Source organism: Pongo abelii, chromosome 21, assembly GCF_028885655.2.
Source record: "Pongo abelii isolate AG06213 chromosome 21, NHGRI_mPonAbe1-v2.0_pri, whole genome shotgun sequence".
Classification (NCBI taxonomy): Eukaryota; Metazoa; Chordata; class Mammalia; order Primates; family Hominidae; genus Pongo; species Pongo abelii.
This window is the reverse complement of record NC_072006.2, coordinates 6,514,943-6,542,471: the sequence shown is the minus strand read 5'-3', so window position 1 is coordinate 6,542,471 and position 27,529 is coordinate 6,514,943. Positions and strand designations below refer to the sequence as shown.

General features: G+C 43.1%; 1 long non-coding RNA gene across 1 annotated transcript; it reads right to left on the bottom strand.

Annotated features, from left to right (window-relative positions):
* Positions 1 to 2,398: 2,398 nt before the first annotated feature.
* On the bottom strand, positions 2,399 to 6,469 carry LOC129052268 (uncharacterized). The gene is made up of 3 exons (XR_008517239.2): positions 6,274 to 6,469; positions 5,216 to 5,293; positions 2,399 to 2,526 (listed from the first exon to the last, which is right to left on the bottom strand). It is a non-coding gene; the product is annotated as an uncharacterized LOC129052268 (long non-coding RNA).
* Positions 6,470 to 27,529: the final 21,060 nt, after the last annotated feature.

Genomic DNA, 27,529 nt, shown 5'->3' with positions numbered 1-27,529 from the left:
GGGTTCATCCAGGTCTGCCCAGTACCATGTATCCCCTCCCCAGGACCCCACCTAAAGGAAACCGCCAAGTCCAACACTTAAACCAATTGAGAGCTGGAAAAAGTCAGCAAAATCATTGCATTTCTCTATTTCTCTCTGTAGATAAAAAAATCGAAGGCCCACAAAGGCAAGGGTTATACAGAGAATCCGAGAAATAGACTAAGGGCCAGCACTTGTCTGAGAACCAAGAATCCCAGGTCAGAGCCCCAGAGATACTAAAAGTTTCCTTTGTGACCTCACTTTACCTGTTGAACCTCAATATGGTTGATCTCAAAAATAGCCACAGTGGTGCACACCTCTTTATATCAACACACTTTGCATGTGACTCTGCTGTGTCTCCTATCAAGATGTGGGTCTGTTTCCTGGCCCCTTCTTCTGGGCTGGTCTTGTGATTTGCTTTGGCCAATAGAATGCAGCAGATGTGACAGTATGCCAGTTTAGGACTTGGCCTCAGAGGCTTTGCACACTAAGGTTTCCTTACTTGGCACCCTCCCAGTCACCACATGGAAAGTTCAGGCCAGCCTCTGAGAAGATGACAGGCCATATGCAGCAGAGATGAGCCACCCAGCTGAGGCCATCCTAAACCAGCCATTTCCCAGCTGAGCAGAAGCTGCCCACAAATGTGCAAAGTTAGCCCAGGAAGACAATAAAAGCTGTCCAGTTACACTCATCCTAAATTTGTAACTCACAGTATCATAAGCTAAATAAAGGATTATTATTTCAAGCCACAGTCTTAGGGTGGTGTGTTATGTAGTCAAATTTAACTGACATACTTGGTTTTTTCATCTGTACAACAAAGGGATGAGACACATAACTATCTCATTTTTCAGGTACAGTTTTAAAAATCAAGTCGATGGAGGGTTAAGGCCTGGCGCCAAGCTGTCCAACATGGTAGCCTGCAGCCACATGTGTCTACGTAAATGCAAACTCAATAAATTGAAATTAAATAAAAGTGAAAATTCAGTTCCTCAGTCACACTAGATGCATTTCGAGTGTTTACTAGTCACACAGGGCTAGTGGCCAGTGTCCAGGAAGCACAGTCACAGAACATTCCCACCATCTCTCACAGGTGTGCTGGACAGTGCTGTTCTAGAGCCACCATGCAGGCCAGTGTCAGAGCTGAAATTAGGGGCCAGACCTCTGGACCACCGCTCCAACACTGCCTCCCCAACGGCATCTGGCTCTTCGGAGGCTACCCCTCACATTGCCTTTGAAAATTTCAAATCTGTATTTTTAGTCTTCTGCTTTAACTAAAATATCTAAATCACCAAGGAGTCATGGAATTGACTGCAAACATGTTCAGTATTTTCATAAGAGAGTAGGGAGTGCAGCTCTTAACAAGGTAGGTGAAGTCTCCAGACTGATGCCAAGGTTTTCTTCCTTCGGGGGATTGCCCTAGTTTTTATTTTAAGCTTTTTTTTTTTTTTTTTTTTTTTTTAGTGTTGATAAGGTTGATAGCTAACTTTATCTGCATTCAACCCTTAACAAGGATTGATGGATTGATTTTTTTTTTTCGTGTGTGTGTGTGTATATGTAGGAGCTTTCCTCCCAATTCTCTTTCCATTTTTTCTTTTCCCATCTCCAATGCTCAGGGCTTCCTCTGACTTCAAAGAACTAAAAAAGACTCAGAGGAAAATGGGTATCTGACCTAATTAAGTGCATAGATTGAGATTTTCGTTCTTGGTTAATGAAAAATTCCCTTTTCTTCACAAGCCTTGTTCTGGTTTCCTGGATAAAGGGGACTTGGAGAACTGCCCTCATGCTACTCCTTGGAAAAGCACTGCCCCTGCCAAAAGCTTGGGGCAGGGAGGGTACAGGAGTTCATGGGACAGCAGAGGCAGGAGAGGGCCATTGAGGGCGGTGATCGAGGAACTGCTGTGCCTCAGTTTGAGTCCCAGCCTGGCTAGCTCCTACCTCCAGTGGATTCCTAGTCTAATTACTTCATCTTTCTATGTTTCAGGTTTCACATTCACAAAGTGAGGATGGCAACTGTTCTTACCAGTAAGGGTTTGATGACTGAATACAAGGAAGCCTGGAGAAAAGTGCCTGTCACCGCAAAGAGCTCAGGACAGTCATAGTGGACATGTCAGTGCCCCGTGCAGGTCCTTGGGGACCTAAGGTAATGATTGTGCACATGCATCCTCTGGCTCCCGTGTGTTTTGCTGCCAACAGCTTGCGCGTGAAACCTTCTTCAGAGGCTGCCCTTGGGCCCCCAGAGCCACTTTATCTGCTCAGACAGACAGGGAGCCCAAGTGCCAGGTGTTATCCCAAGCAAGTGGTTGCTGATGGGGGCAGGAGTCAGGAAGCCCAGTGCCCTTGCATTCAGACAGACAGACTATGAAGTGTTACCTACACTCCAGAGCTCCCCTCAGGACCAGGCTGAGGCTGGGGTCACGTCTATAATTGCTTAGTTGCATAATTTCTTCTTCCTTTCTCTCCTGCTTCCCCACTTCCAGGTCCTCCTGAGAACAGTTGCTCCATAAGCCACTGGAACAGGGATCTTTATGTCAGGCTCTGCTTCTGGGGAACCAAACCTAAAACTGTAGTAACTATCATGATTTTATTATCATAACAATTATTATTACTGCAGTCATATTTTAAAAAGTGATTTGGGCTCCTAAAGAAGATGATAATTTCTCCAAATGTGCAAAACTCAGCACTTTTCAAAGCACACTCACTTTTCCCTATTTCAGTACATTGTTATTACTAGGCTCTCCGGGGAAAAAGAAATTAAGTGAAAAATCTGATCCATCCTCTTTTCTCTTCCCACCGCCAGCTCCTTCCAGTGTGGCTAGGATCTCCTCTGCATCAGTACAGATACCCCATCTGATGTAAATGAGCTTGATCCTCCCCCAGTTCTCTTCCAATTTCCAACTCCTGGGCCCTGGGCTGCACACACGCCAACGTGTCTCACCCTTAGAAAGACAAACTCTAAAAACAGACTCCTACAGACCCGGGATAGCAGAGGTTCTCAATCTTAGGCCTACTTGGAAATCTCTTGGAGGGCTGATTACAACCCACATTTCTGGGCCTCACTCTAGAGATTGAGATTCATCAGGTTGGAAGGGAGCTCATGGCATATCTAACAAACTATTAGGTGACGCTGCTGCAGCTATCATGCATATCCAATTGGAGTAGCACTGGCCTCAGAGACCCTCAGCTCCTTGTGGAGGAACACAGCTGGAGGGGGCCAAAGAGGGACTGTTTCTGTTCAGGGACCAAAGTAGGGCAATAATATTTCTGGCCAGGCAAGAACATCTACTGTCATGTCAGGGATGTATGAAAGGCAGGGTTTCCAAGATGGCAAAAGCATATTGTATTCATTTCCTGTTGCTGCTGTAACAAATGACCAACCAACAGCAGCTGAAAGCAGGGTAAATATATGACATTACATTTCTGGAGGTCTGCAGTCTGAAATGAACCTAAAGCCAAAGGCTTTGGTAAAGAACCCATTCCTTGTCTTCTCCAGCTCAGGACCAGGCTGAGGCTGCCCACATTCCTTGGCTCCTGGCCACATCACTCTGACCTCTGCTTCCATTATCATAGCTCCTACTCTAACTCCTACTTCCCTCTTATAAAGATGCTTGTGATTACACTGAGTCCACCCAAATAATCTCCCCATCTTAGGAGTAATCTGCCCCATCTCAAGATCCTTAATTTATTCATATCTGTAAAGTTCCTTTTGCCATTTAAGGTAACATTCATATGTTCCAGGGATAAGGACGTGGGCATCTTTTGGAGCTTGAGAGTTATTAGCAAACATGGTCTCACCTCTTCCTTTATAAAATGACATATCTTTCCTTCAAATGCTTCCAGACACTAGGCCATACTCCACCCACTGCCTAACTATGTCTACGGCTGACAGAACTTGGAGGTCCTGATGGCTCCCTGCTTTCCATTCCTCCCTCCACCTCACTGATTATGGTATTTCTCCTTACTTATAAAAGCCCTATTCTTTTCTCTTTTTCCCTAAGGCTCCCCCAGTTCTCTCCACCTAGAAGTTATGATCAGAGGCATCAATGCAAACATATTAATTCTCTCCTAGCTTCATCTGTCTTGGTTTTGAAACTGTGCTTAGCTGCAAGTTGTTCAAGGAAGAGACCACAGGCTCTTCTTGTTCCTTTGCTTTCTTTCCAACCCAGCGTAGCCATAGTAGGCCCACGTGGCTGATAAATACTCGGGGATGGAAATGTTATTAGATGAGTGTTGTGTGGTTTCCTTTTCCTGCCTAATGTTCCTAAGTGACTGCTGTTTTTCAGGTAGCTTGAGGTACTCACTCCATGATGTGCTAATTGCAAAATGGTTCTATTCTTTCCTGATTTGTGTCTATACTCTTTGCAATCTGCCCTTGTCATTTCATTGCCATAGGCCCAGACTGAACAAGAGTCCTATTTTTGTATAAGAAATATATGAACCGTCTACATTTCTATAGACATTTCTACATATGAAATGTCTCATCTCTGTAACAGAGACATTTCTAGCCTGCAAATGTCTCATAGGTGGCTACCAGAATACATCAAAAATTAGAAAAAAAAAATTACTTTCCATTTCAGACTTCCAGCATAGTTTGTAATACTAGATTTGACTGGAAGGGAGCATAAGAAGACCTTGTGGGATGCTGTTATCTGGGTGCTGGTTGCACTGAGTGGGTTTAGTTTGTATAAACTTCATTGAACTGTACACTTGAGATTTTACCCTTTCCTGTAGGTATATTATACTTTAATTAAAAGTTAAAATAAAGGCCTGGCATGGTGGCTCATGCCTGTAATCCCAGCACTTTGGAAGGCCGAGGCGGGTGGATCATGAGGTCAGAAGTTTAAGACCAGCCTGGCCAAGATGGTGAAACCCCATCTCTACTAAAAACACAAAAATTAACCAGTTGTGGTGGCGGGAACCTGTAACCCCAGCTACTCGAAAGGCTGAGGCAGGGGAACTACTTGACCCAGGAGGTGGAGGTAGCAGTGAGCCAAGATGCCGAGATCATGCCACTGCACTCCAGCCTGGGAGACAGAGTAAGACTCCATCTAAAAAAAAAAAAAAGTTAAAATAAAATGAGGCAAAATGAGGCTCTTGTTCAGTTTGGACCTATGACCATGACATGATACAAACTGAAGGGTGTTACGAATTCAACTCTCTACATCAAAGCCTAAGATAAAAGGGAGAGTTAGGCACTCACCAATCAGCCGTAGTTTCCTTTCATCCCCATTGTCCTACGTTTGATCCGTTATCTTAGTTGCTTGTTTCCTCCAGGTATCTGAGTGGGTCAAGTATTAAAGAATGTCTCTTGTCAAGGCATGTTATGGAAGTATCTTCTACTTAGCTTATTGGCTTGTGTTCACTCATCTCAAGCTTCTAGCTCTTTCTCTTTTAACTATTTTGGCAGTAACAGTTGGGTCACTCTACCAGAGTGTGAAGTAGAAAGGCAGCTTCCTAATGTGGGATCTCACCTCCCAGCTGTCCTTGCATCCAGGTATGACCAAATGACCAGGTATTTCCCAAAGACCATGAGTGGAAGCGATGAGTGTCCCTTCTTTTTCAGGTCTTGGGTTAAGAAGCAATTGAGGCTGATCTACAAAGACTGCAAGGCCCAAGCTATGGAGGCTGGACAGAATCTGGGGTCATGAATCCACATGCAATGAACAGCCTTCTGCTGATGGGAACACCCAAATTGGACTCTTAGGTGAGTAAGCAATAACATTCTATTTTGACAAGCCACTGAAATATATTCATTTCTGTTGCTAGAGTTACCCTGATTAATACGCTATTGCATCCTATGGTTATTCATGCATTCACTCATTCAATAAATATTCATGAAGTCCTCTCACATGCAAGGCACTGTGCCAGCTTTCTGCCTTCAAGGATCTCAGACACTGCCTTAAAAATAAGGGCAGGCTACTAATGTTTGTTTGCCTTATTATGTGGCAGACTATGCATAAGTTACTTTACATAAGGTAAAACATTCGATCATCACATGAATTTTACAATATAGGCATGATCATCCCTAACTTATTAATAAAGAATTTAAGGCTCACAAAGTCTGAGAAACTAGAAATTGTTTTACTTAAATACCTGTGTTTTCCCAGTACATAACACTGCTTCCTAGAAGGGAGGTAAGACACATGCATAAAAACTGTTGGACAAGTTATTGAGGATTAAATGGCATAAGAGAGTAATGCTTAAAAGCTATAGATGTTTAGACACCACTAGCTATTTTGATATCACAGTCACACTTACCCCAGGCAACACTGTCCATAGCCTCATCCACTTCTGTCTGTGTTCCGGTTGAGCCCCATCCTTGACTTCTCTGACGATGAAGCTTTTGGGGTCAGAAAGGTCCATATTAGCTACCGAAGTGTGATGTGGCAAAAAGCACCAAGCATAAGGACTCAATCAATCATAAACTGCTACATTCTTGCTGCACATAGGCGACTCTTCCATGTGTTGCTTTCCTAAAATTCACTTTCTCTCTCTACAAAAGCATCTTGGTAAAGCCTGTCCTCCCTTCCTCCCAGAATATGGGGAGCTGGATGAGACTGCATTGAAAATGTATAAAACCATAGAAAGTATAAATCAGTTTTGTTAATTATCCTCATTCATTCACTCAACAAATAATAATTCAACACCTCCTCTCTTTCTGATGATATGCTCAAATTTTCTCTGTATCTTAATTAAATTTTGGGCACAATCTACTCAGAAATATTCTCAGAATCCTAACTTGGCTGTAAAATCAGAGGCTTGGCATAGCCTTAGATGTAAATACCAAGGGAAAAAAAAATCGCATGCAGTTAACAGTACACAAAATCTTCAGATCTGAGACCTTTCACCATGACTGGATTAGAGTTTGGCAGAAGTGGACAACCCATGGACTTCCAGGCTCCCTGTTTTAGTTAAAAGACATACAAATTGCTTCCCCAGTGCATCTTCTCAGGGGAACCTCCAGGATAAAATGCTGAGATCACATGAATTCATCTCCAAGCAGAAACCTGAGGCAGATGCCATTTTTTTTATGTCATTTTAATGGGCTTGCTTTAAAAAGGCAGCGGCATGTTTGTGCTGAGGTTCTTGATATTTTACATTGGTTTCTATAATGACTCTATGATTGAAGAATATGCTGACCAAGAACTAAATGTTATTTAGATATTTAAGGTTCCGTTTTGCATAGTTACCCAACCTTCTCTTTTATATACAGCTTTGCTTTTTGACCGGCTCAGAAAAAAATTTCTGTTTTATTCATTGGAGTGTCAACAAATATTTGTTTGAGCACCTGTTAAGTGCCAGGCGCTGAGCAGGGCCCTGGGGAAAACTGTGATAGGAGTCATTGCTCATGCCGTGTAAGAGCCTGACTTTGAGGCTGCCAAAGATGTTTCTCTATCCTTTAATTTGCCCATGATCTTCCTAGACAATGGACTCCTTGAAGACAGTCTAAGTTCTACCTATTGCAGTGTCCCTAGTGAGAACTACAGTGCCTGTCTTGTGGTGTGGGTTTGGTGCTGAGCACATACGTATTGAATGAATAACTGAATGTTTGACAGGATAGTTTGCCTGAATATTATAAAGGAATAGTCTACTTTATATTTCATACAAATAGCCTCAATTTTGTTGCCAAGAGCATAGAGATAAAGAATAAAAGGACTGAAATACTCTCCCAAAAACTCTTATTTCTATTCTACAAGGGAAAAGGCATTTGTCTATTTATTCATTCAACAAATACTTATTGACTGTCTACTATATGCCAAGAGTGTTCTAGGTCTAAGGCAGACCAGCTCATGGAAGAGCAGAGCTAACCCACATTTAAGTAGGAAAGATGGGCTATAAATAAATAAATCAACAAATAAATAATGCAGTATTTTGACAGTGATAAGTAGTAGTATTTAATGACCAGGTATCTCCCACAGACCATGAGTGGGAGATTTATTTATTATAAAAAATAAACGAGAAGTTCTGATCACTATTGAATCACAACAAATCACCCCAGAAGTAAATGGCATCAAATAACCAGTTTATTATGCTCACAGATTGTGTCGGGTCAAAATTTGGACAAGGCCCATTGAGAATAGATTGTTTCTATCACAATATCCAGAGTCTCAGCTGGGAAGATTCTAAGGCTGGAGTGCTTGACCCCTGGGGGCTGGAATAATCCATCAGAAGGCCCCTCATACTCATCTGGTGGTGATGCACATGGACATACATGGAGAGTGCTGACTGGAACATCTCCATATGACCTTGCTATGTAGTTTGGGCTTCCTCCAAGTATGGCGGCCTCAGAGTAGCCTGTTTTCATACATGCTGGTTCAGAGTTCCAAACGCAAGAGTCCCAGCAAGCAATGCAGGGGCTCTATGCCATTAATAGCTGGACATCATAAGTTATGGGAGTTACGCAGCGTCATTTCTGCTGCGTTTCGTTGGTGTCAACAGTCTTCAAGGTTAGCTCAGATTCAAGATGTAAGGACTTGGACTCTTTCCTGGTTTAAAACTACCACACAGGCTTATGTGACCAGGAAGTTAGAGAAGTTTACTCGCAAAAGGTCAATTTTGACCTAAGATGTAAGTGACAAGAAAGCCATCCATATAACAATATAGAGGAAATAATTTTCAAACAGAGAATATCATATCCAAAGGTCCTCAGATAAAACCATCTGGGGTGGGAAGCCATGCCTTTAGTGAGCTTAAGGCTCATTTGCACACGGCCCCCAGTTTGGAGACTGCCAGCCAACCAACCACAGAGGGACAATCTGGGATTATCAAGCTCATGTTTACTCAGGCTCTAAGCCTGGATGGGCTATTCCATAATTCTAGAATATTCATGATAGGAAAGCAAAGGCTCACTGTCCTTGTAAATAAGGTTTCAACTGCATCTCCTCTGAAGTAATAATTCTTGTGTACCTTTATATCCAGAGGAGGAAACAAAATAAATACGGTTCTGTCACACTTGTGCAAAGGTCAGGTCTCCTCAAAGATATATTAGGAGAAAGGCCAGCCTGGCAGCTTCTCAATGCTCCAATCTAAAAGATGCACCAAAGACATTTCTAGAAATAAAATTGTTTTAAAAATCAATGCCACAACTTTATTTACCAGAATTCCTCGATGGGGAAGGAAGCATCCTTCCCCTGTGATGTCTCTCTCAAGGAGAGGGGAGACCATCAGTGTGACCCTCTGGGCCTTTCTTGCCAAGGTAAGTGGAACATTTTTGGAGCAAGAAATGGCATTGCCTAGCCCAGCCCCTTCTTCTCTTTCTTGGAATCGAGCTGCTTACAAGAAGCAAGCATTTGCTCAACCACTTGTGGTAAGGAGGTCTAACTCAGTCCATCCAACTGTGTCTGAGATTAAATCTCAGTCTGAGGCTCAGTATCCAGAAACCCACTTTCCCACAGATATAAGCCATGTCCTCCAATATCAGCTTTATTTTAGAAAATCCATCTCTGTCTGCAGTGTTTAATCTTACTTCTCAGTTGTTTCAGAACTTGAGAGGAAATGAGAGATATTCTTTATTGGTTCCATCCTGAAAAACTGTAGCAATCAGAGAATTAGTCCAGGAACCTCAAGGAACATAAAGGAAGTGTCACTGATGGACCATAATAACAAACAGAAAAGCTTGGGATGTGTCTGCAACATGGGCCACGGCACATTCTTGTGAACAGAGCAAATTGCAGATGTCTGTGTTGGTCATGGGACTTGGCTTTATCACTTTGCAGTTGGGCCCTTAGCTACTATGATGCAGGCAGGGAGCATGAAGTCTAAAGTGCCAGCTTCACAGGCTTTCACCCTTGTGGAGGCTTTGTCCATAGGTGAAGGTGTATTTGTGGAGGCAAGGCTGTGAGCAAAAGTGAGTGCTTCAGCAAAGATGCTGACCTTTGGGTTTCTCCAAGGCACAAGCTTAATTATATGTCAGGTGGCCAGTGAGCATCAACCAATAGAAGGGGTCTAGACAAGCAAATGCTCTTCTGGCCTTTGCAAGGAGGAGTCTCAGTAAAGGCATGGGCTGCGTGGTGTCCTTGGGAAAATCTGAAGATTCTATGGTGCAGGCTACTGCAGCTTGTTCTCATAAAGCATCTGTGCTGGCCTCACCATGCATCTAAGGGCCACTTGGGAAAGAGTACTTCGATGGCTGCCGTCCAGTAACAAGCCATGGTCACTATGTCAGTTATATAATGCTATGTAACAAACTTGACAACGTTATGGCTTAATAGCTGCTTATCATTTTTCATGAGTTTACAGATTGGATGGACAGTTTTGCTGGTCTGGGCTTAGTTTGGCTGAGCTCGGCTGAGCTTGCTCATGTGGTCCAGCTGTGGGCTAACTGGTCAGCTAGCATGGCCTTAGCTGGATGACTTGTCTCTGCTCCATGTGTTTCTTGGAGGCCTTCAGCAGGGTGGCCTGGGCTTGTTCTCACAATAGTAGCAAGGATTAAAGAGAGGAAGTAAAAATGTACCAGTGCTTTTTACAGTCCCTCTTTGTGTTCCATCTGCTTGCTGTCCAATTGGCCAAAGCAGATGGCATAGCCAAGTACAGAATCAATGTAAGCATTTAATGCAATCAAGCTACCTCTGCCACTAACCTGCGTTTTAAGGTGGTAGGACCTGTTAGCTGTAGGGCTGTGGCTGTGTTGAATGGGAGGCTGGCTAGGGCTAGAGTGAATAACTGAAGACAACCAAGGAGAGACTGAGCACCTTCCCCAGTCACCTTCCCCTCTGCCATTTCTCCTTACAACAGGCTTCAATACTGACACAATGTTTACGGAATACCATGTTAAAGGTAAGATGTTATGAGCTTACCTCAGTGCCTACACTGCTTCATCCAGTCCTGGCTCTCCTCTGTGCCTGAATCCAACACAGAGTCATGAAATCCCCAGGTACATGACTGAGAGCAAAGGCTTTGGAGAGGGCATAGCCTGAATCCTGTGCCAGTTCCAACCTAACTGACTTAATACCTTCAAGTTCACTTTCCTCATTTTTAAAAAGGGGGAGGAGGGAAAGCACTCCCTCCCTGTCAGAAAGAAATTGGACAATGGACAACACAGGGCACTGAGTAAATGCTCAATAAATTATAGCATTTACCATTGTTATTATTATCTAAGAGGACAATGTAAATTTCCTCAAGAGTGGACAGAGTGAGAAAGGAGTAGGGCAAAGCAACTCCATTAACAGTGACAGATATTAATGGAGCAGATTCAGCCACAGTAGAAACGGCTTGATGTATATTTAAGCAAACAGCCTCTACTGGGATGCAGGAAGAAACACTGTTCTCCGGAGGGAGAAGAAGGCATGTTTTTGGCTGATGATAGCTCCTGAGAGAAAGCTGATTGGTTGATTTGAGATGGGTACTGCCCCGCCCCCCACTTTCCAGCACTCTAATGTCATCCCCCTCCAGGAGAGCTTTGATAAAAAAGACCACAGGGACTGAGTCTTTAGGTCTGGGGCATCTAAGGAGTAATGATACTCTAGGTTCACTTTTTTTCTTAATTGTGAAAAGCTGAAGCCAAAAGACCTGAGCAGCCACAGAAAGTAGATACACAGCTTCTGATATTGGATAGGACTTATGTCAATCCCGTTAATAAATGACATAGGGATTTGATTATATGGCTACCACAAATAAGTAAGTATATTGTGCCTGCATGAGGCCAGGAGGAGCCATTCACATGATAGTCTATAAGAACAGCGCTCCCAGGCTTCATGTGGTGCACAAACCACACAGCTACACATGGTGGCCCTGCTTAGGTAGAAACATGTAAGTTATAGAGCTAGTGTGGAAATTCTCAGACACCTGTTGGCATCAGCCCTTTGTCTTTGAAACATTGACAACTTTCTCCAGACTAGACCTAATGGCAAACCTGATGCAAAATTTGAGACAGTCAACTTGCCTTCCTGAGAATTAGGACAGACCTGAAATTGTGTATCATCTCTCATCCTCTTTCAGTGTTTCCATCCTGGTTTGGTTCCTAACACAGCAAAAAGAAACTGTCACCCTTTACCTTCAGCGTTGTACCATTTGGTTTTATTGTTGCCGTTGATGCTCCCATTGTACTCCAAAGTTTTAGAAATCCATTTATTATTTAAATAAATGAATTGTGGGCCGGGCGCGGTGGCTCACGCCTATAATCCCAGCATTTTGGGAGGCCAAGGCGGGTGGATCACCTGAGGTCAGGAGTTAGAGAGCAGTCTGCCCAACAAGGCGAAACCCTGTCTCTACTAAAAATACAAACAATTACCTGGGCGTAGGGGCAGGCGCCTGTAATCCCAGCTGCTCGGGAGGCTGAAGCAGAAGAATTGCTTGAACCCAGAGGGTGGAGGTTGCAGTGAGCCGAGATCACGCCACTGCACTCCAGCCTGGGGAACGAGAGCAAAACTCTGTCTCAAAAACAAACAAACAATATATATGTGTGTGTGTGTGTGTTTGTGTGTGTGTATACATATATATATATAAATGAATCATGAACAGTGTTGAACCTCAATGCTTAGAAAACATGTATCCCAAAGTCCTTTGCGAATCTACACATTTTCAAATACTACTGAAGCTATAATTATCAAACTGGATGGAGAAGGTGTAAGCTCCATGCCCCTCCAGAATCTTGAAGAACTGCAAACTGTACAGTTTAAGAAAGTGTATTCAACATACCAGTAGTATTTGTAATAAAAGTCTTAGAACACAGAGGTCAGCAAAAACCTTAACTGGTGGGAATAGAGAGAAAACAAACTGAGATAGCAGTTTAGAAGACATAAGTTAAAAAAAGAAAAGTTTGAGGAACTGTCTACTGAAACATGTAATTTTTCCCATAACAGACAGTAAATTATAACTGAAAATTTTAAGTGACGCTTTCAGACTCTTGAATATTCCATAAGTATAGGACTAAAGTCACAGATATGAACTTCTGTTGAATAAGGTATTTCACTCTGTAATTTATGTGAAACTTTGACTTTCTTAAAAAGAACTGCCTCCTACATATCTTCCATTCTCTTCACTTTCATTGACATTCCAGCAGCCAAATTTCTTGCGGGAGGAGCCATTTTAAGGGAGATGCAAAGCTATTGTTTTGTTGAATTGCAGTATTATTTATTTCTGTTTTCTACTGTTTAAAATTTTATGGTATGTGTTTTTCTTCTTCTTTTTTCTTTTTTTTTTAATTTCCATAGGTTTTTTGGGAACAGGTGGTGTCTGGTTACATAAGTAAGTTCTTTAATGGTGACTTGTGAGATTTTTGTGCACCCATCACCTGAGCAATATACACCATATCCAATTTGTAGTCTTTTGAGTTGCACTATTATTTAGATGTCTCTATGTTCCAAGGAGAAAACTCCAAACACACAGGCATAAGTAATACCAGAATTTACTAGATTAAGCATCTGCAAAGTCCAGGGCTTGATCCAGATGTCATGAGGGTTGTGGCATTTTTCTTCTGTGATTGTTTTGTTCTGTCCTTCCCTGTACATTTGCCTTGTTTTCAGGCTGTCTTCCCTCTTGGTATCAAGAAGGCAGTCAGCAGTTCTGAGGAATTCCATCCACTTCCTTGTTCATATCCAAAAGTGAGACAGAGTTAGTCCTGGTCTATGCATTTCACTCTGACTCTGATAAACTAATTGCAAAAATGGCTCCAACATTCCACCCCTCCCTGAAACCATGTCCTTTGCCATGTGAACTTGTGGTTCCTCTCACCATGAAGCAGGGTCTATTTTTCCACCTCTTGAATCTGGGATGCCCTCACGACTTGCTTTGGCCAATAGAATATGTTGGAAATGACAACATACTAGTTCGGAGCTTAGGCCTCAAGAGAATTGCACATTTTCACTCTGTCTTAGAGTTTTTCCTTCACCATAAGCACAAGCCTTAGCTACCCTGATGTGGAATGAGAGACTACATGGAGCAGAGATAAGCCACCTCAACTGGGCCTAACCCAGGCCAACCTGTAGACAGCCAACCTCAAAACACACGAGGGCCCAGCCTGGGAGAACAGAGCTACTTTCTGATCCGCAGCTGACCACAGACATCTAGGTAAGCCCAACTGAGATCAGAAGAACCACACAGCTGACTTACAGAGTCATGAGTTGTAACAAATGTTTATTGTTTAAAGCAACTGAGTTTTGGAGTGGTTTGTTACACAGCAATATCTAACCAATACACAGGTCCTTTAAGGCTGCCTTGACTGCATTATTTTAAGTCACTGGCTCACTTCTAAACCAAATGCTTGGACCTAGTCCAATCAATGCCCACTTGAGGTGTAATGGGGGAAGTGGAAGGAGAAACTTAAATGAATATCAAGAATTATTAAGAGGATGGGAGAAAACTGGAGATGGTGCGATCACTGTGGACAAATGGCCTGTCCACTACTATCACTTCATAAGAGTTCCTAGGTGAAGGATGATGGAATAATATGAGAATGACAGAGTAGCCACACTGGATTAAGTGACTCCTACCCAAAAGCCAGCTTCACAGCACATTCAGATTAAATATCCTGTCTCAACAAAAGTACAAACTACCGGCTACCCTGAAATTTCAAGTTGCTTGAAAATTCTTGAAACCACAAGGTCAAATCCACTGACATCAATGTTTTAAGTACTAACGGTTTCTAACACTCCATATAAAAAATATCGAGACCAAATCCCACGCCTTCTAAGCTCAGAAAGCCTTCAAAAAAGAGAGCCGCCTGTACTAAGTAGGGCATGTTTTCCCATGAGGATCCAGCGTAGTCATTTAAGGCCTATAACTCACACATATATATATTTTTTTTTTCTGGATGCTTTCTGTAACAAGGGATTCCTCTTGCAATACATATCAATGTAATGAAACCACTTGGTAACTCTGCTTGGAAACACCATCGAGTGTTGTTTCAATATGTTTTTTAACATTTATGTTCCAATTTTCTTTAAAGCAACTGGGACAGGATTGAAAACATCCTAGAAAAAAAGAAAAAGAAAAAGAAAGTATGTGCATTAGAAGTGTGCTAACCTAACAGGTATAAATAGTGTAAAAGAATCATCCAGGCCGGGCGTGGTGGCTCATGTCTGTAATCCCAGCACTTTGGGAGGCTGAGGCGGAAGGATCACGAGGTCAGGAGATCGAGACCATCCTGGCCAACATGGTGAAACCCCGTCTCTACCAAAAATACAAAAATTAGCTGGGCGTGATGGCGCATGCCTATAATCCCAGTTACTCAGGAGGCTGAGACAGGAGAATTGCTTGAACCAGGGAGTCAGAGGTTGCTGTGAGCCGAGATCGTGCCACTGCACTTCAACCTGGCAACACAGTGAGACTCCGTCAAAAAAAAAAAAAAAAGAGGAAGAAGAAGAATCATCCAATACAAAATAGTAATGGAAGTTGGACTTCAAAGGGCAAATAGCTACCATCAAGAGAAAGGAAACAGCATTACCTTCCAATGGGGAAGAGTTGCTTCTGGCAGCAAACATCTCATGCATTGCATTTCATTTTTTGAATCTCCCTTCTGACCTTGGAAGAAAAAGCACTACAGAATGTGCGTGCTGGGAGAAGTGATCTGCATTCCTAAAACAATTTAATAGCATTTTAAAAATAGTATTTGTAAGCAGTCAGGTTTTATTACTAGACAGCATATCAAAGCTTAGGGGAAGCCTCTGGTAACTGATAAAAGAAGGCAACTCCAAGGAATTTTCCCATCAAAACTGACCAGAGAGATTGGACAAGATTTAACATCAAATATTATGTGTAAATTTAAGGACTCATCCATAAAAACTAAGGAAAACTGGATTATATTAAACAGCTGTGGAAAACAGGAACACGTGAATAAAGGTTTTGGTATCTTAACATTTTCCTATAACTTGACATTTATTTAAGGAGATCTTAGTAGACTGTTGGTACATTCACAGTATTCATGGCCCCAGTTGACCACATCTGCCTATATCCATGCACTTAAGTATCACGCTACCAGGCAACTCTGTGCTTGACCATGCGATTCCCTTTGGCCAATGAGGCAGAAGCAAATTTGACAAAAGAAGAGGCTTGAAAAGTGCTTGTTTGTTTTTTCCTTCTTTCCTGGGTTCCTGTCACCATGATGTTTGCAAGCTCAGGCTAGCTTGTTGTAGCCACATGAAGCAGAATTAAATCATCCCGCCCTAGAACGGATGCATCCATAGAATCTGTGAGAAGGCAAATCCTTAAAATCTTTAAAGGGCCTTTTTTCTGACCTCATTTCTGGTATCAAAATCTGTAATAGTTATTTTTTGCTGCATAATAAATTGCCCTAAAATGTAAGGGCTTAAAAAATTACAAACATTCAGAAATCTGGGTGGATCTTAGCAGGGTGGTTCTGCTTTGGGGTCTCTCAAGAAGTTGAAGTCAAGATGTTGGCTGAAGCTGCAGTCAGCTGAAAGCTGCCTGGGGCTGAGTATCTACTTCCGGGAGGGCTTGCTCTCAGGACTGACATTAAGAGACCTCAGGTCCTTGCTGGCTGTTAGCAGAGGCCTCCATTCCATACCACTTGGATCTCTCTATAGGATGGCTTGTGCATTGAGTGGCTTCACAACATGACCACTGGCTTCCCATAGAGCAAGTTATCCAACAAAGCAACTCAGAAGCTATAATGTCTTTTATGACCTAGTCACTAAAGTCACACACCACTATTTGCGCAATATTTTATTGGTTTCATAGGTCAATCCATTCAGTGTGCGGGAAATCACACTGGTTTGAATACCAGAACATGGAGATTACTGGAGGCCATCGTAGGGGCTGCTTGATGATTTTGTAAATTTAGACTTTCAAGGATAGTGCTCCAAGAGCTGTATGCTTCCTTCTAGATAACACTCTTTCATTACCTGAATATCTCTTAGGCCTTACCAGCATGCAGCTCCCAGAGGATGCTACTTCAACAGTTTGTTCTGAAGTCTATGGACTCATTGGCTACCACAGCCAAATGGCAGGATTCAGCTCACGCCTGTCCTGTATCTCTCTAGCAGGCACCAGAGTTGGCAGGGGTTGGTCTTACCTTGTCTCACATTCAGTTCTTTCTAACTTCTGCTTTATTACAGTTGCCTCTCTTCCCTCCTTGGTTCATACAACTATATCTACACAAACCTATCCTGGTCACTTATTCTCTCTGATGTCACTGATGTTGCTGACACCGCCATCTGAACTCCCATCCCCAGATGCCCTAGGTACCCTTGTGTTGAAGAGGCTTATACTGGGTCGTGCTTTCAGAACCACAGGCCCCTCCTTGAGCTCTGGTGCCCACCTCTCAGGCTGAAAGGAGCTCTCTTTCTCTTCACATGCATGTATGCATGTGTGCCTGTATACATTCTTGTGTGTAGAGAAAGCTGCTTGGTTCCTGAGTGAAACGTATTTCCCTATTTTAGTCTACCTCTCTCTCTTTACTATGGTACAGGAGAACTCCACCAGTTGGAGCTCTGAGACTAAATCTAAGACTTCTGCTGTCCTCTTCCAGCCCAGCTACTGATTATGACCAATAACCTTCCTTATTTAATCATGATTTTCCCTCTCTTGACCCCATGACATTTTTTGCAATCTACCTTCCACTGCCCCATCTTTCAAGTCTATCAGATGTGTCTTTCTATGTCTGAACTTTGTGTTCATAAATTCTTATTCTCTTTCTGGTGCAAGTAAATTTATCTATTTGATAAACAGATATTAATAATACTGAACATCTTCATTATAATCTTTCATAAAAGTAACTATTTAAAGACAACTTAGTTTGGGAGTGATTTGTTACATAGCAATAACTAACTCATATACAGCTCTTCTAAGAGCACATTTACATGCTGATTTTTTATTTTATTGTCCTTTTTAGTGTTCAATTATTTCATGTTTATGGGACGTCTTGTTTAAAGACTTATTTTAAATGGGAGAGTCTCCTCCAACACACACCTCCTTCCTTTTGTGCATACCTCCTGCTGCCTGCGTTTCTGCAGAACAATCCAGAACTACATCTCAGATGGTGGTGCAGAGCTGGGGGTGGCTTGGCTCAGCTCTTTGTCTCAAGGCTATGTCTGTGCTATTCAACTCCCCATATCTGCAATTGCCAGGAGCTATATAGTAAGAGGCAGCTGTAGCTGGATGGGTGATTTTTCCTTTCTCCTTTTATGAGTTTGAGAACCCACTCTCAGCCTATGGCTTCAAGCAGGTGGCTCCTCCAAAGAAATATCTCATGGAGCATGGACCTTTCCAGGACCTGCTGTTTGCATTGAGACCTGAAGACAGCAAGGCTGGAGCTTCCAGCTTCCTCACCGTGCGTGCGCGTGTGTGTGTGTGATTCCGTTCCTTTTACCTGGACATGTTTATTCTATATTTAATTCCAACTTTGTCTTTTCAATTTTTCACTTTTAATATATAACCTTTGTTACTATTTGTTTAGAGAATCAGGAAGAAGAGTGGAAAATGATGAAGCTTTCACTCACCACACCACACTGACCTGAAAATCTTGATTCCTGCTTTTGAAAGATCTTCCTGGCTGCTAGAGTGGGCTAGGTTTGAGTACCAGGAAATGTGTTAGGAGGCCATTTCAGGTAAGAGACAACTGCAGTGAGGGCTCACATGAGGGCAGTGGAGCTATGGAGAAATGGACAGATTAAAGATATGTTTTCAATGTCAAAACAGCAGGATTTGCCAATGGACAAGATATGGGAAGTGATGGAAAAGGAATCCAGGATGATTCTATCTTAAGCAGTTAGGCTGGGAGTTGTATTTTTTACTAAGATTGGGAAGATGAACAAGTTGTTTTTATTTGCTTTGGTTTTTGTTTGGCAGGAGTTGTATTAATCAAGACTTTCATTTTAGAAATGGACATTTTTAATTGTCCACTTAGAGAGTCAAATGGAGTTGTGAGAAGGCAGCTAAACATACATGCCTAGAACTCAGGTCCTGGTAGAAGACATACATTTAGAAGTCATTATATATCCTGCCCCAAAACTTAGTGGTATGAACAGTAATCATTTTATTCTGCTCCCAGATTTGAGGGATTCGTATTGGACAGGGTATGGTGAGTACAGACCCTGCATGTTCCCTGATGTCTAGGGCTTCAGCTGGGAGTAACTTGAATGGCTGAGGCTGGAACAGCTGAACCTGGAGGATCCACTTCCAAGATGGCTTCCCCTCTCCCGTGCCTCTTCCCTGGGCTGAAGGCCTGACTCAGCTGGAAATGTTGACCAGGATGCCAATGTGAAGTACTAGAGTAGCCCATCTCTTATAGGACTATGTAGCCCTCCAAGAGCAAGTGTTCCCAGTGACCAAGGTCATGGCCTTTGATGACCTAGCCTTAAAAGTCACACAGCATCACTTCCACTGGGAACTGTGAGCCACCTAATTTCAAGGGAGTAGACGTTGACTCTACCTTGTACAGGATGGAGTAGCAAAGATTTAGGATCATGCATAAAGCTACTGCATCTTACTCATCATCTCCTTCACTAGAAATTAAGCTCTGTGACACAGGGACTTCTGTATCGCATGTATTAGTCACAGTTCTCTAGAGAAATAGAACCAAGAGGATATATAGAGAAATATATAAATGGAGATTTATAGTATGGTAGAGTAGCTCACACCTGCTAGTAATCTCAGCACTTTGGGAAGCTGAGGCAGGAGGATCCCATGAGTTCAGGAGTTCAAGATCAGCTTGGGCAATATAGTAAGATAGTGCCTCTACAAAAAAAAAAAAAAAAACTAAAAAATAGCTGGGTGTCACGGTACATGCCAGCTACTTGGGAGACTGAGTGGGGAGGATGACTTAAGTCCAGGAGTTTGAGGCTACAGTGAGCTATGATGGTGCCACTGCACTCCAGCTTGGGAGACAGAGTGAGACTTCATCTCTTAAAAAATAAAAATAATTTAAAAAGAGATTTCTTATGGGCATTGGCTCACATGATTGTGGAGGTGAGAAGTTCCGTGCCAGCTGTTTGCAAGCTGGAAAGCCAGAACACTGGTGGTATAACTCTGTCTGAATCTGAATGCCTGAGGACCAGGAGAGCCACTGGTTTTAGGCCCAGAGTCCAAAGGCCTGATAAACAGGAATTCCAATGTCTGAGGGCAAGAGAAGTCAGAGGTACCAGATCGAGAAGAGTGAAGGAGAATTCATCATTCCTCTGCCTTTGTGTTCTATTCAGGCCCTCAATAGATTGGATGATGCCCATCCATATTGGTGAGAGCAGATCTTCACTCAATCTACTGATTCAAATGCTAATCTCTTCTGGAAGCACCCTCACAGGCACACCCAGAGACAATGCTTTACCAGCTATCTGGACATCCCTGAGCCCAGTCAAGTTGACACATAAGATTAACTGTCACACCCTAGTACCTAGAAAGATGTATATTTGTTGAATGAATGACTGAATGAATGAATGAATGAGGGATATAAAACCATGGAACCAGATGAGATCACTTAGGGAGAAAGTACTAGAGGAAAGATTACAGGGCTCAATACCAAGCCCTCAGGGACACTCCAACATTTAGGGAGTGTGATAAAAGAGGAAGCAATAAAGTTATTTTCCATGGATCATCTGAGCCCCTCGCAAATTAGTCAAGGGGACATGCCTACCTAGAACTTACGCTTCAACCTCTCCATTATGCAGTTAAACAGAACCTGGCATTCTCTGTCCTCATGGTCTTGAGCTCCCTTCCTCAAAAAGACAGGCCATGCAGCCATTGTGTGCACCCCTAGTTCCTAAGGTCTGTTTTTTGGTGTTATATTGGGAGTGAGTTGAATGTATGATCTGGGGAGACCATACGTAAGTAGGGAGACCCCCTGTGCTTTGAGATAAAGTCAGAGGTGGTAAGAGAAAGGGAGTACGCTATGAGCAGGGGCCCAGGACTCAGGAACCACCTCTCATCAATCACCATATTCCTTGGTGCAGAACTTGGAGGGGCTGAAGATTCAAAACTTGAACCTGGCTTCCCAGGTTGCTACAAAGTCATATTTGTCAAGGCAGAATACTAGAACATATTTTATTTAGCAGTTTTTCAGCTTGATTAGGATGCTAGAATATATTTTATTTAGCAGTTTGTTAGCTTAATTTATAACTTTTAATATTTTGACATATGTAGGGAGACATTTATTCAATTGTTCTTTGTTCTCTAACTGTTAGAGTTGGGCATAGTTAGGTGAAGGGTCTGAGGTGGGACAGTGTTGCTACCTCCAGAAGCCAGGATATCTGAGCCTCAGTTCCAATCCATGGAAACCCATGCTGCACTGGCAATTAAAATTTGCAAAAATTGGATTACGTTGCCACCAAGGGAACTGTGGGAATGCTCTAATAAAATCATGATCTAAACTTCCAGACCTCTCCCAGATATGATTAACAAAGATCGAGAATGCTTTTCTATTTAATTAGGGATTTTATGAAGTAGGAGTCCTCAAGTAAGCAGCTATGCATAAATCTCAATCTCTGCATTTAATGGGATGTATTATTTAAGTTTTAAAATTCAGGAGTCCAGTGTTTGTAAAAACATTAGTCTATGTTATAAGATGCTACAGCTTGGTTGATCACAGAGACCCCTTTGTTCACAGCAGTATCTGTAACAAGCCAGGTTTACTTTCAAACATATTTTCAGCTATAAGTTATTGGAGTGGGTCCTGTTAGCATTGCAAATTAAATTTAGGGGAAACATTGTCTCTGCTCAGGAACTGCATGCCATGTATGAATTCTTTGATTCAATCCCTACCACAATTTAAAATATTTTTTCTTATGAAAATTTTCAAAGATAAAGAAACATAGATTGTAAACTGAAACAATGTACCCCTCACCCATTTCGACAATCACCAACATTTCCTTCAATTTTTTGTTTGGTGATAATTCCACAATAGTCTGAAGTAGAATATCCTCTTTTTGACTGAAGGCAATGGGGTTTTTTCTTGGTTTGGGGTTACTTTTATTATTTTTTTTTTCTTTAGCTATCTGAATGAGTTTCATCGTGTGTCAACCAGAATGATGGGGACCTGCTCCCCAATGAACATCTACAGATAAATAAATGCATTCATTCCACGTATGGGTTTTCACAGCATTCATGTTTGGCTACTCTTCTCCCCTGATTATTGCATAAATGCTTCCATTGTTAACCAGAAAGGAAAATGCTTCTAGGAAGAAATTGGAAAGGTGACATCAATTTAACAAAGCCATTTGGGGTTAGCACAAAATGACAGGACAGCAGGAAGCAGTTAAAAAGCTTCCCCTGACAAGAAAAGCTAAATGACTCAGAGAGCTGCTCCCAATCAGACATGCTATTGACAAGAGACCCGTTCTGATAATGACCTATGAAAGACTGCATTCTGACCACACATGATAATTTGTTTTTCTAACCAGGGTGACTTAGCAGGGGTTTGGGTAAACTGCATGGCTCCTGTGCAAATGACAGTCACATGGCAAAGCCCCAAACCTGGCTTATTTTATTTATTTAGGCTGTAAGAAGACACTTGTCATGTGTCTGGTGACATTAAGCTGTTTCTTCCCACTCGTCTCCATCATTGTGACAACATGGCCCCCACGGGCTCGTCCACCAGCCTGGTCCCTCCTTACTCTCCCACCTGTTGTGAAGTGGTCTTTTAGCTTGAGATGTGAGTGCCATTCTGCAAGATAAATGTTCTTTCACCTTCGATCTTTGCTGATCAATGTGGGGATGAAGATGGGGCAGGAAGTGGGACAGGCTGCCCAAGTCCAAAGGCTATAAAGGGAGGTCAGTGAGCAGCACTGGTGAGGCCCCTGAGGCAGGAAGGGTAGAAAGGAGGGGTGAGTGTATCCAAGAGGACCTCTAGCTCCCCATGTGAGGCTGGCTCTACCCAGCCTGAGAGAACAACAAAGCGTACAGGAAAGAAACTTTGACACCATCTTCTGGACTCCGGATATTTCTCAGGCTGCTGTGTGCAAGACCGGGCACTTTCTGGTGAGGAACAAAGCCCACACATCCTTTCAGCTGCTGCAAGACCTGAGGGCAGTGCTCTGTGGAGAGGAGTCAGGAGGGGCCTGGTTTCTCGCCTCTTCTCTATCCTGAATGGCTGGTGGATCTGGCCTGCACTCCAGGCCCTACTTGGAGGCCCAGCAGCTGAAAACCCCCCAAGGAAAAGATCTACAAAGATCATGGGACTCCAGCCAAGGCTTGGCAAATCCACAAAGGCTCCTTACAGAGTTTGGACAGTAGGCCACCAAGGTCTAACAGAGACACCTCCCTACCCCTGGCAGCTTGTCACTGCGACATCCCCCCACTTCACCCAAAAGAAGCTGACTCCTTTCCTTCATCCCTCTTCCAACAGCTTTGCATCTCAGAGGAAATGGTCTGGCTCACGCTCTCTCTCTCTCTCTTTCTCTCTCTCTCTCTCTCTCCTCTCTACTCTCTCTGTGCTCACTCCCTTTTCCACCCCCATTCCTTTCATGATTTATTTTGCCTGCAGCTATTGCTCGGATATGGTTTGTTGCCACCAACGCTCATGTTGAAGTTTAATTGCCAGTGCAGCAGCATTAGAAGGTGAGGCATAATGGGTAATTTTGTGGTCACGGGGACAGATCCTTCACCAATAGATTAATGCTGTCTTGTGAGAATGAGTGAGTCCCTGCTCTCTTGGGAATGGATCAGTTACTGCAAGAGCAGGTTGTTGTAAAACAAGTTTCTTCCTCATGTGTGGTCCCTCTTTGCACACACCTGCTAGTCTTTCTGCTCTCTGCCATGTCTTGATGCAGCATATGGTTCTCTTCAGAAACTGAGCAGATGCCAGTGCCATGCTCTTGGACTTTCCAGAATCATGAGCTAAATAAACCTATTTTCTTTATAAATCACCCAGCCTACCATACTCTGTTATGGCAACACAAAATAAACTAAGACACTTGTGCCATCCTGTTTCTAGTTAGGCCACATCCATGCTCCTTTCTGGAGTTTTCTTGAGTCAGAGGCCAATGTGACTTGCATATATGGAAGATTTGGTTTTACTGATCTAATAACTGTTCAACTGACACAGTGGGTGTTTCTTTGCAACTACAGGAAAGAGTTCAGTCCGCTTACTACCTGGACTCTGTCTCCGTAAATGAGACTTTAAAGAATGACAAGAAGACCCACCACAAACATCCAAAAAATACCAAGTAGAGCTTTCTTGCACATATATTATGTGTATACATTGGACCATATCAAAAATAGATGTAACTACCTCTGCTTGGTTATGCTTTGTTGGGGTGTTTGTCTTTATGGGAAGACGGGTTCCTCCTGAATGTAGCAGGAGAGGGTAACAAAAAGGGGGTGAGAAGCTTTAACATTCCGCAGCTGGGAAGAGATCTGTCCTCAACTGCAGCCCTAGTTTTCTGATTGGGGTGAGTGATGGAGCCAACTTCTGAGAAGCCACCATGGCATGTGACTCCCATTCACATCAAATGCTACCACCAACACAACTGTACCTACAGTCATGGCATTTTTATAGGAGGTAAAACCACTCACTGGTGAACTTGAAAATATTTCAACTATATCATAATTGCTCTATTTTAATATATCTTTATTTAAGATAAGTGTTAAATATATCTTCATTTAAGATAGATAAAATAAGTGTTCAAAGCCCAAACAAGTTAAATTTCTTGGGCTGCCCTCTCTTAATTTCTGGTAAACCTATGTGGCAAATAAAAGCTCAAATTTGGGGAAGGAATGGAGTGATTTAGCAACTCTGTAGTTGACTTTTTGGCTGTTTAATAAGTAAATATGATTCCTCAGTAAGTGCTATAGTCTGAATGTCTCTGTGCTTTCAAAACTCATATGTTGAAATCCTAACCTCCAATGTGATGGTATTATGAGGTGCGGTCTTCAGGTAGCAGGAGGTAGTCAGGTCAGGAGGGTGAAGCCCTCATGAATGGATTAGTGCCCTTAGAAAAAAGCCTGTGAGACTCTTTGCCCCTTTCACCCTGTGAGGATACATCAGGAAGATGCCACCTGCAAACTAGAGAGTGGACTCTCACCAGACATTGAATCTGCTGGCACTTTGATCTTGGAATTCCAAGCCCCAGAACTGTAAGAAATCAATTTCTGTTACGTATCAACCACCTAGTTAGTTATTTTGTTATCATAGGCTGAACTGTCTAGGACAGTAAGGAATGCAGGATCTGAGACACTCTAGAAGTTAAAACTTTCTGTTCTGTGGGAGAACGACAGTGAGAAAGCAGCCAGGGCTTCCCTCCAGGGCCATTGGCAAGAGAAGGGTGCTTCAGAAAGGGAAGAAACACAAACAAGATCAACGGCATTGTTGTACCTCTCCAAAGACCACAGAGCAAGGAGCTGATATGCAAATGCATGTGGAAATTGTCAAAGGGAACCAAGACACACTTGGTGTAGTGTAGGAAAGTCACATAAGAAACCTATTCTGTTGAGGAGCCCTTGGTGATATGGTCACAAAACGCAGAGAAGATTAAGGAACTCCTTGTCAAACACTGCTTAGGAGTAAGGATGATGTGCCCAGACCAATGGCTTGTGAACTAGCCCTATCTAGACTTTCCCCATGTGCTGAGCTTTCCCAGGTTGAACACTGTGAGTTGGGCCCATGCCAAGGAACCCTGAAGAGAAGAAATAGGAGAGAAGCTCTAAGTAAAAAGCTGTGTGAGACTTCTTGCTAACCTGAGCCCCATCCTTCCTCCCTCTTCCAGCCAATCCTCCTTCTGCAGTTCTCTCTGACTCCAAGGGTTGGCTGGGCTGTTTTCTTTCAGCACACGGTCTCGCCCCATCTTCCTGTACCCGGAAGAAGCACATGAACCATCTAAGGTTTCCTTTGGGGTGTTGCTGTGAACCGTAATAAAACACAGAGGAGAAAAGATCCTTCCTCTTCACCTCCACAACCTTTTTTTGCTTTACTAGGGCCAGGTTTCCTGAGTTAAATTGTGCAGTGACGCGAGCAGGGCAGTATATTAGAATGGAAGTAAGGTCATAAGTGACAAGATAAAAATTATATCTAATGAGGTGTTTACTAACTCCAAATGCAAGTTCCAGCTTGAGGAGTCAGAGCTTGGGAGTGAGACACAGTCCAGTGAAAAGCTACAGCTGTGGCTGGCTGGAGGGTTGGGGCCTGAGAAGCAACTCTTATCAGCAGAATCAACTAGTTACACGGGAGGAGAACTGCCACATGGATATTTGGACAGTTTATGCTGAGTATGAGAGTTCTCCTCCTCTCCTCTATAAAACCTTCAGTAAAATCTTCAGTTCACTAATGCTTTTTGTGCAAGTAGATTTTCTGTGGATAACTTCAAGTGGCATTAAATGTAGGGTCCAGGTTGAAAAGGAGCAGAGTGTCTATCTGTAGGCTTCTCCAAGCCTAGGTTAAAGTTGTGGCTGCTTGACTGTATATATGGCCAAATATGCCATCCCTCTCTGTACCCACAGCCCTGTCTGTGTGACTTGCAGCCCTTTTCAGTAAAGAAGTCTAATTCTCTACCCCATGCACCTGGGAGGCCTTGTGACTTGCTTTGGCCAATAGAATGCAGCCGAAGTGACAGTTTACGAGTTTTGAGCCAAAGCCTCAAGAGGCCATACGTGTTTCTTCCTGTTGCATGTGATATTTTTGTGCCTCCACCATAGCCATGAAGATGTGCTTGGGCTAGTTCGCTGGAGGATGAGACAATCAGAGTAAACCTGCCCTAGCAGAAGGTAGTCAACCCTCACACATGTGAGTAATCCCAGTCAAGACCTGCAAAGCTGCCTAGACCACCTGTGGAAGCACAACTGCATTGCAATATGCGACTGAGGTGTTGTGTTTGTTTTGTACTATGTGGGCAACAGAAAGCTGACACAAATGTATTTTAATTTTGACATTCTGGGTGGTAGGTCAGAGGCAAGAAGGAAAAAGACAGAAATTGGGGCTAGAGAACAGGCTGGACAGAGGCCCCGTGAAGCCTAGTGGGCAGGTAAGTCAGCTTGGGTTTGGAGGCTGGGAGAGGATGCACTGCAGGCCAGCACCTATCTGGAGGAAGTGCAATGGTTACAGAGACAGTCCCAAGCATGGGCAGGCACTAAGTCCAGTTCATGGTGATCAGACCATTAAGTAGGTGGCATGTCAAATGCATGAGTTAGAATCAGCACACTGCTGATCAGACTGGATCTCTGGGCCTCTGAGAAGCAGATGGAAGGATGAGGGTATAGGGAGATGAACAGGCAGGAGCCAGGTCAACTAGCAGAGATCAGGATCAAAAAGTTAAGAGTCAGAGACTGGGCCTTTCATAATCAGCCCCACTGCACCCTGGGTATCTTATCTTCACTCTTCTAGGATCTTCATCCTTCTCCCCATCCCCTGCCCCCTGTGGTCTTCATTGGCATGGTTCTCACCGCCCTAACTGCTCCTCTGGCCTCCAGCATGACCCAGTCCGTTTTTCCCAGATGCAGATGGTGGTTTTGTTGGAGTTGGCCCCAAGTTCATGGTTTCAGGGTATAAGCACCAGACTGATTTCTCAGAGTGTGTGGTGCCAGGGTCCCCAGCAAGAATCACAGTGCTAAGCTGGAAGTCCATGTGGCATCGAAGGAAGGTTCCAGGATTTGTCTACATCAGGGTTCTCAACCTTTCGCATGCATTAGCAGAAACCTG